Source organism: Dermacentor silvarum, chromosome 4, assembly GCF_013339745.2.
Source record: "Dermacentor silvarum isolate Dsil-2018 chromosome 4, BIME_Dsil_1.4, whole genome shotgun sequence".
NCBI lineage: Eukaryota > Metazoa > Arthropoda > Arachnida > Ixodida > Ixodidae > Dermacentor > Dermacentor silvarum.
Genome location: NC_051157.2, coordinates 107,914,448 through 107,920,961, shown reverse-complemented (window position 1 = coordinate 107,920,961; position 6,514 = coordinate 107,914,448). Strand labels below are relative to the sequence as shown.

Here is a 6,514-nt window from a genome sequence, read left to right as displayed (position 1 = left end):
ACTGTCGTTTCTCCTGAGCAGCGCTACTCGTACTCTGTCGGGTTCAATGGTCAGGTTGATATGTCCGCACCAGTGAGCATGGAAGGAAGGCGCATAAGCTAGAGTATATGCGTGATATTTGCCACAACCAGCCAAGAGAAACGTAGTCTTCCTTACTTAAACGCATTGACCAATGACTTCGCAGTATTTTTGAAACAGAAATAAACTATTTATAGACAGACATTTAGAAAGGAAAGCGTGCTACATTTTGTAGCCGATGTTTCACTACGAAATTTTGGATTGCATTCGCAAGCCTCTCGATATTTATCTGGGCTTTGACTCTGGATCTATACAATTATGACCAAAGAAAAGAAAATGGTTTAGCAGAGCAAATTTTTAGTAATGTAAATGAAAATTGAAGGGCAGAAACAGGCAAAAATAGCTGTGCAGTGAGATGGAGGGCGTGATAGTAGAATCGACTATCCCTTTGACTAGGTTCTGAAAACCCTGTATACATCCAGTGGAGGCTGGGGGGTGACATAACTAAAGTGATACAAACAGTAATATACGACGTTACCATGGTATATATATATATATATATATATATATATTAAATAAACACAAATTAAATACATTTTGCGACATTCCCGTTGAAATAGCGACAAGACTAGATAAATATACTAATGGGTGTAGATAGATGAATGTGGGTTACACCAACGAGTTGGAAGAGATTGATGACTGAATCAGAAATTCGCGGAGGTGCGAACGTGCAATATTTGGGAAGTTAGTGCCTCCAATTATCACATTATTAATGAGTAGTGACGGTAACTGATGGCAGGTTCTGTGTTGTCCATAATTACTTCGTGTCTGAGGAAGTATTCATTGCTGTCTATGACAATGAGGGAATTGTGAATCACATGGGCGCATAGAAGCCAACCTTCAATTAGTGTATAAATGTCTTCTTGGCTCAATTTTATAATATCGTAACAGCCTATAAGTGTGTAAATTGAAAACATCGATAATGTCAAGTTCAGTAAACAAGTGATGAGTTATGTATCTGTTAGGCAAGTTATAAATAACGCGAAGAGCTCTGTTTTGCCGAACTGGTATTTTTTCAAAGTGCATTTTGTCTTTGTGGCCCAGACTAGTGTGCAGTAGTTTAAATGAGACGCAAATAAACCATGGCAAGTTGCCAGTTTTACTTTTAATGGTAGTATAGATCTATGACGCGAAACATTACCAGCAGCTCTGAACACCTTCAGTAAAACATGATTGATATAGTTCATTTCATGGCATATTTTGTGTAAAGTAAACCAAAAGTGGTTTTATATGCTTTGCAATTTCAATGGACCAGCGAATAATACTGAAGGTTTACCTGCAACAAACTGGTCTATTGGGTATATTGGAGCAGCACATTTTTATTCCTAGGAATAAAAAATTATACTGTTAGTTTTAGCCGCATTAATTGAAAGTACATTTGCGTTCGTCCTCAATTCTACCTTTTTTAAGTAATTATTACCACTCAAAGATAAATCATGGCGAAACTTAATTGACAAAATTATGTTAATACCATCCGCGTAGATTATTAAACTAGAATTATTACCAATATTTGTCATATCGGTAATGTAAAGATTAAAAATAAGAGGCCCAAAAATGCTGCACACCAGTTTTATTATCAAGCACTTTTTATTTGGAATTGTCATTTCGAACTTACTGTTTTCGATGTGATAAATACAACTGTATCATTTGTAAGGCATGCCCTCTAATACCACATACATCTCATTTTTAAGAAGGATACTGTGCGCTATGCAGTCCGACGCTTTTCTGAAATCAACAAAAATTTCTAACACAAAGTTTCTACGTTCAAATTTCTCTAAAATGTACTCTCTCTATGAGGCAAAGTAATTTCTCTAGATCAGTAGTTTTTAAATCCATGCAGAGAATCAGTAATTACAGCGTGAGTCTATAAAAACTTATGTATTTGTTTAGGTGTAATTTTTCCAAACATTTCGAAAGCACAACAAGAATGCTGTTTAGGCTATTGTTACCAACATAATTTTTGTCCCTGTTTATAAAGCACAATATCTTTTGTAGTTTGCATCGCTGAAGGAAATGTCGCATTTTGCAGCCAATAAATACAAATATGCGTGGGGTGGGGAAATACATTCTATAGCATATTTAACAGGGCGAATCTGTATACTATTAAAATCACATGAGTTGCTGTTCGATTATTCAGAAAACGTTTGTTTAACCTCTCTCTCCACAAATCAAAAAAGAGATGAAGAACATTTCTTAATGGGAGCGTTACGGAAGTCACATGGTGATTCAATATTTTTAGTAAAATGCAGATTAAATACAACTGCGAATTTTTCACCTGTGCGCACTTGGTCATTAAAGATAATTTTCTCGCGACGCTTATTCTCAACAAAATTCCCGTCCAGAGACCGTACGTTCACCCAAAGCTCATCAGCACATTTGTTTGAAAGGTATTTGAACGCCACCTTGTGTTTCATATGTCCCTAGTAAACTTTTTGTATATTTTTTGTACACCTGGAAGAATTTAACATTTTTAGGAGTATTATATGTATAACCATATTTTTCTTTTTATCATACGAGCATGTAGTTCTCGGGATATCCAATGCTTCCTTATTTCGTTTGAAGTTAGTTTCTTCTTCAGTGGAAAGTTCCTATCGTTATTTAAATAGTACAGACTTTATCAAGAAATATCATATATACTTTCGCGGCATGAACGATTGTACTGCACTTTACCAACAGCTGTGCGATAATATGCAGCGAAGGCATAGGTGAACACTCTCGTACACTCCATTAGCCATTTAATCTCACTTTTCCACCTCATATAATTGATTGCTTTATTTGCTTCGTCACAGCACAGTGTAACAGGAGGCGGAGGGAAAAGCCTTGCGATATATAGTGATAAAGTTTGAGCCAATAAAATTGGCGCCAATGTAAATTTAAACACGTTGGCCTCGTTGGCAACAATGGCATGACGTACAGTCGTCGTCATGCCATTGTTGTCGGACACTCGTCATCATTCCATTGCCCTCATACCATTGTCATGACATGGTCGTAATTGTGCCATCACATTGTCATCGTATGTCATGCCATCATCGTCATTGCGTCGTCACTTCAATTTCGACATCCGACTAACATCATGGGGCTGTCACGCCAGCATCGTCATACAGTCGGCTTCGTACAATTGTCGCCCTGCTATCGCCGTGATGTCACCTTCGTTGACCCATCGACGTCATTTCTTCTTTGTCGTTCTATCGTATTTAATCATACCCTTGACATGCCATCTTCTTCCCTGCGTCATCCTCACACAGTCGCTATTATGCATCCGTCGTCATATGGTAGTCGTCATGCCTTTATTGTTACGTCATCACGATTTCGGGTTTGTCATCCGGTTTACGTCATACAATAGTCGTCTACCCGTTGTTCTCATGTCACGGTCGTCACGTTGTCATCGTTATTCTATAGTAATCATTTAGGAATCGTCATCTCATTGTCGTCAACCCGTCATCGTGTACAATCTTTGTCGTTCTGTCGACGTCATTCCTTCTTCGTCATTCCTGCGTCAAATCTGAGTCGACGTCACAGAGTCGTCGTGATGCCATCATGTTCATGGGTGACCTTGGCAAGCGAGCGCCACAGCAAGTGGGACGATACCAGAGCATGTCGCATATAGCTGAATCAACGGAAGTCTAAGAATAACCGCTACAAATGATGAATAAACATGAGTAGTTAACCTCGCCTCCTTTTCTTCCTCCCTTCTCTCTCCTGACTTCAGAAATATGTTATGCCGTTACATTGCTCGATTTCTAATCGCATTAAGATCGACAGTCATCGTGAAATCAGTTGTGCCGTAATTTTTTTTTCGCGGTCGAATAGGGATATACGTGTAATATGCTTTTTTGTTCACATAAATACGGAGGGAACCCACCTAGTGCTAGAAACACATACAGAAGGCTGTGAACACTACGATTGAAGCCTCGTAACTTGTGAAAATTACATTCAAACAAAAAATGCACTGAGATGATAGTTTTCTGCGTTCTGACTTCTTCTTGACATGTCTCGCCAATGCCAAAGCATTTATCTAAGATTAATGGAGACTTAAAGCGTAAATTTATTTAGAGGGACAAATCGTGCAATAGACTACAGCTGAATATTCAACTCACTTGAAAAATAGTAAAGAAAGATAATGAAAGCCAGTAGCGGGTTCCCCTATGTCCTAACACAAAAATTAACTTGTGGATAACTGTTCCAGAATTTATTTGCTGCCAATGTTTTTGAATACTATAACTTGTTTAAATTTTTTTTCTTTTCATTAAAATGATCCAGCATAAGGCGGTGCCAAGCACCGCATCTATTACTCCAGCCATAAATCTACATATTTTCATACAGCAACAAAATATTGTAAATGACTCCGCCTTTAGGTAAGTCTTCTACTCTTAAAAAATGTAACTTGCTGTCCTAAAAATTGTTTTATTAATTCCTCAGATGGCTACTATACAAAGTATACTTTAGACAACTGAAGACAGTCTTCGGATATTTTTTTCTAGCGAGTCAACCACCATTTAAATAGCTTCCAATCTCTTCAACGCCATTGCAATGCCAATATATTTCTACTCTTCATCCTTTTGATCCGACTGTGTCATTTATTGCCGCTCTTGAAATTCGTCCTTCGCCACCACTCCCAACCCGGCAAATGCGGTTTCCCTTGTTGACAAGCGGAGTCATTGTCAAACTCACTGCGCCACCTCCATTCGAACGCCTGGTCGTCCGTCTCTCGCCTGAGCACGATCACCACTTGGGATCCGCTGTCTTAATAATCTGGGGGAAATGCTGACCGGAGTTTTTTAAGTGTCTCGAAGACGAAGTATTCCGGCACAACCCAGCATAAGACGACTGTCGAAGTTAATACGAACATCATTCAAGGAAGCGATCACGTAGCGACGCAACGTATTGACTAAGACACTTTTTGTTTGCAATCTGTAGCGGCCCTTCAGACATTTCAAGTGATACAGGCTATATGCGACATACACTGTTTCTCTGATGGGGCTGCTTTGCTATGTCCCTCGGTTACCAGGGTCGTTTAGGACTACGACGGCAGGACGAGGACTGCATGCTGATGACGCATGAAGTGCTCTAGCTCGTAACTTAATCATGAACTAAGCACCACTTTGTGTCCTTATGTGCCATACTCGACAAAGGACGTCGGTTTCGAATTCTGACATTCACGTGTCATTTACATGAGCGCCTCCTCTACATATCTGTACATACATCATTTAACCCAATCTTTCGCGAAGGCTTTCGTTGAAGAAATGGCGATGGCTTCTCCCCTTTACCTGGTGATATTATGCAACAACAGAACATAACCTATGGAAGATCGAGATATCGCATATGGTATTTTCTCAATCTCCTGGCCACAATATTTTAAGAACAAAGTATTATTTTGTTGTAATTTTCACGCTTAACGTTCTTCGTTACCCCATGTTTTCAGCCCCGAGAAATAGACCATGTTTCTTCTCGTGGTCTAAACAATGCCAAGATTTCACTAGCTTTTGTTGCTCACAACGCTCGGACTACTGTGACTGCCGATGTGGTAAGTTCATATTTCCCCTAAAAAGTGCACTTAAACAAAGAAACTTTTCATGCAGGCGTAAAGGAATTATGAAAACGCCTTTTCCTGACAGTTTCCCAATACCATCTAAACAGCACTAATTTCGATTTCTTCACGAGAAATTGTCAAAAAAATGCGCTTTTTGCGAGTGTGCAGACGGTTGCGCGTCTTACATCTTAGTTGCAGACTCAAATGCGTGAGGAAAGAAAAGGGGTTAAACAAAAGGGGGGGTTAAGTCGGCCTCAGGGGGGGGGGGTTACAACCCCCGAATCCCCCCCCCCGCCCCCGCCCGTCGGTGCGCCACTGGCTCGCGCACTGAGCGGGGGCGTTTGCCTTCGTTTTCTTTAGCATTCTCCAATTTCTACTTTTCTTGATTAGCGAAAATCCAAGCCTTCTAGCAATGTTTCTCAATAAAGTGGTCTTGTAAGGGTTAGGGAGATGGAGTGATAATTGTGCTCACCTCGGCGTTCATTACTTTAGCTTTTTTAACAGCAGAGCTGTTTATGCTCTCCGTTGCGCCGCGTAGCATAGACCAGAAACTGTGCCTGGCGATGACGTCACCGCGCGTTGCCTAGCAACAATGTGGCACAGCTGCGCCTCGCTTCGCCTAGCTTCGGCAACGCTCCGTCGTGGCCGCGCCAGCTGCTACGACCGCGCACCTGCTCCGTCTAGCCATGACGTCACTTCGCGTCGCATAGCAACCACCTGACATAGCGGCTCCCCCGCTTTGGCTAGGCATGCCATCGCTTCGCCAAGCTCTTCACGCCACCCTTCCTAGCTACCGCGCACATGCTTCGCCTAGCCACACCGATACCGCGCGCTCGCCGAGGGATCACGTGACCTCACCAGAACTCCGGCTCCCGCCAAAACCTCCTCGCTCCACCGGGTAGGCGG

At 41.2% G+C, this 6,514-nt stretch overlaps 1 long non-coding RNA gene across 1 annotated transcript in view; it reads left to right on the top strand.

The window, feature by feature from the left end:
* The window catches only part of LOC125945196 (uncharacterized), a 16,408-nt gene extending 10,803 nt beyond the window's left edge, over positions 1–5,605 (top strand). The window contains exon 4 of the long non-coding RNA XR_007466686.1: positions 5,501–5,605. This is a non-coding gene — a long non-coding RNA (uncharacterized LOC125945196). The remainder of the gene's footprint in view (positions 1–5,500) is intronic.
* The last annotated feature ends 909 nt before the right edge of the window (positions 5,606–6,514 follow it).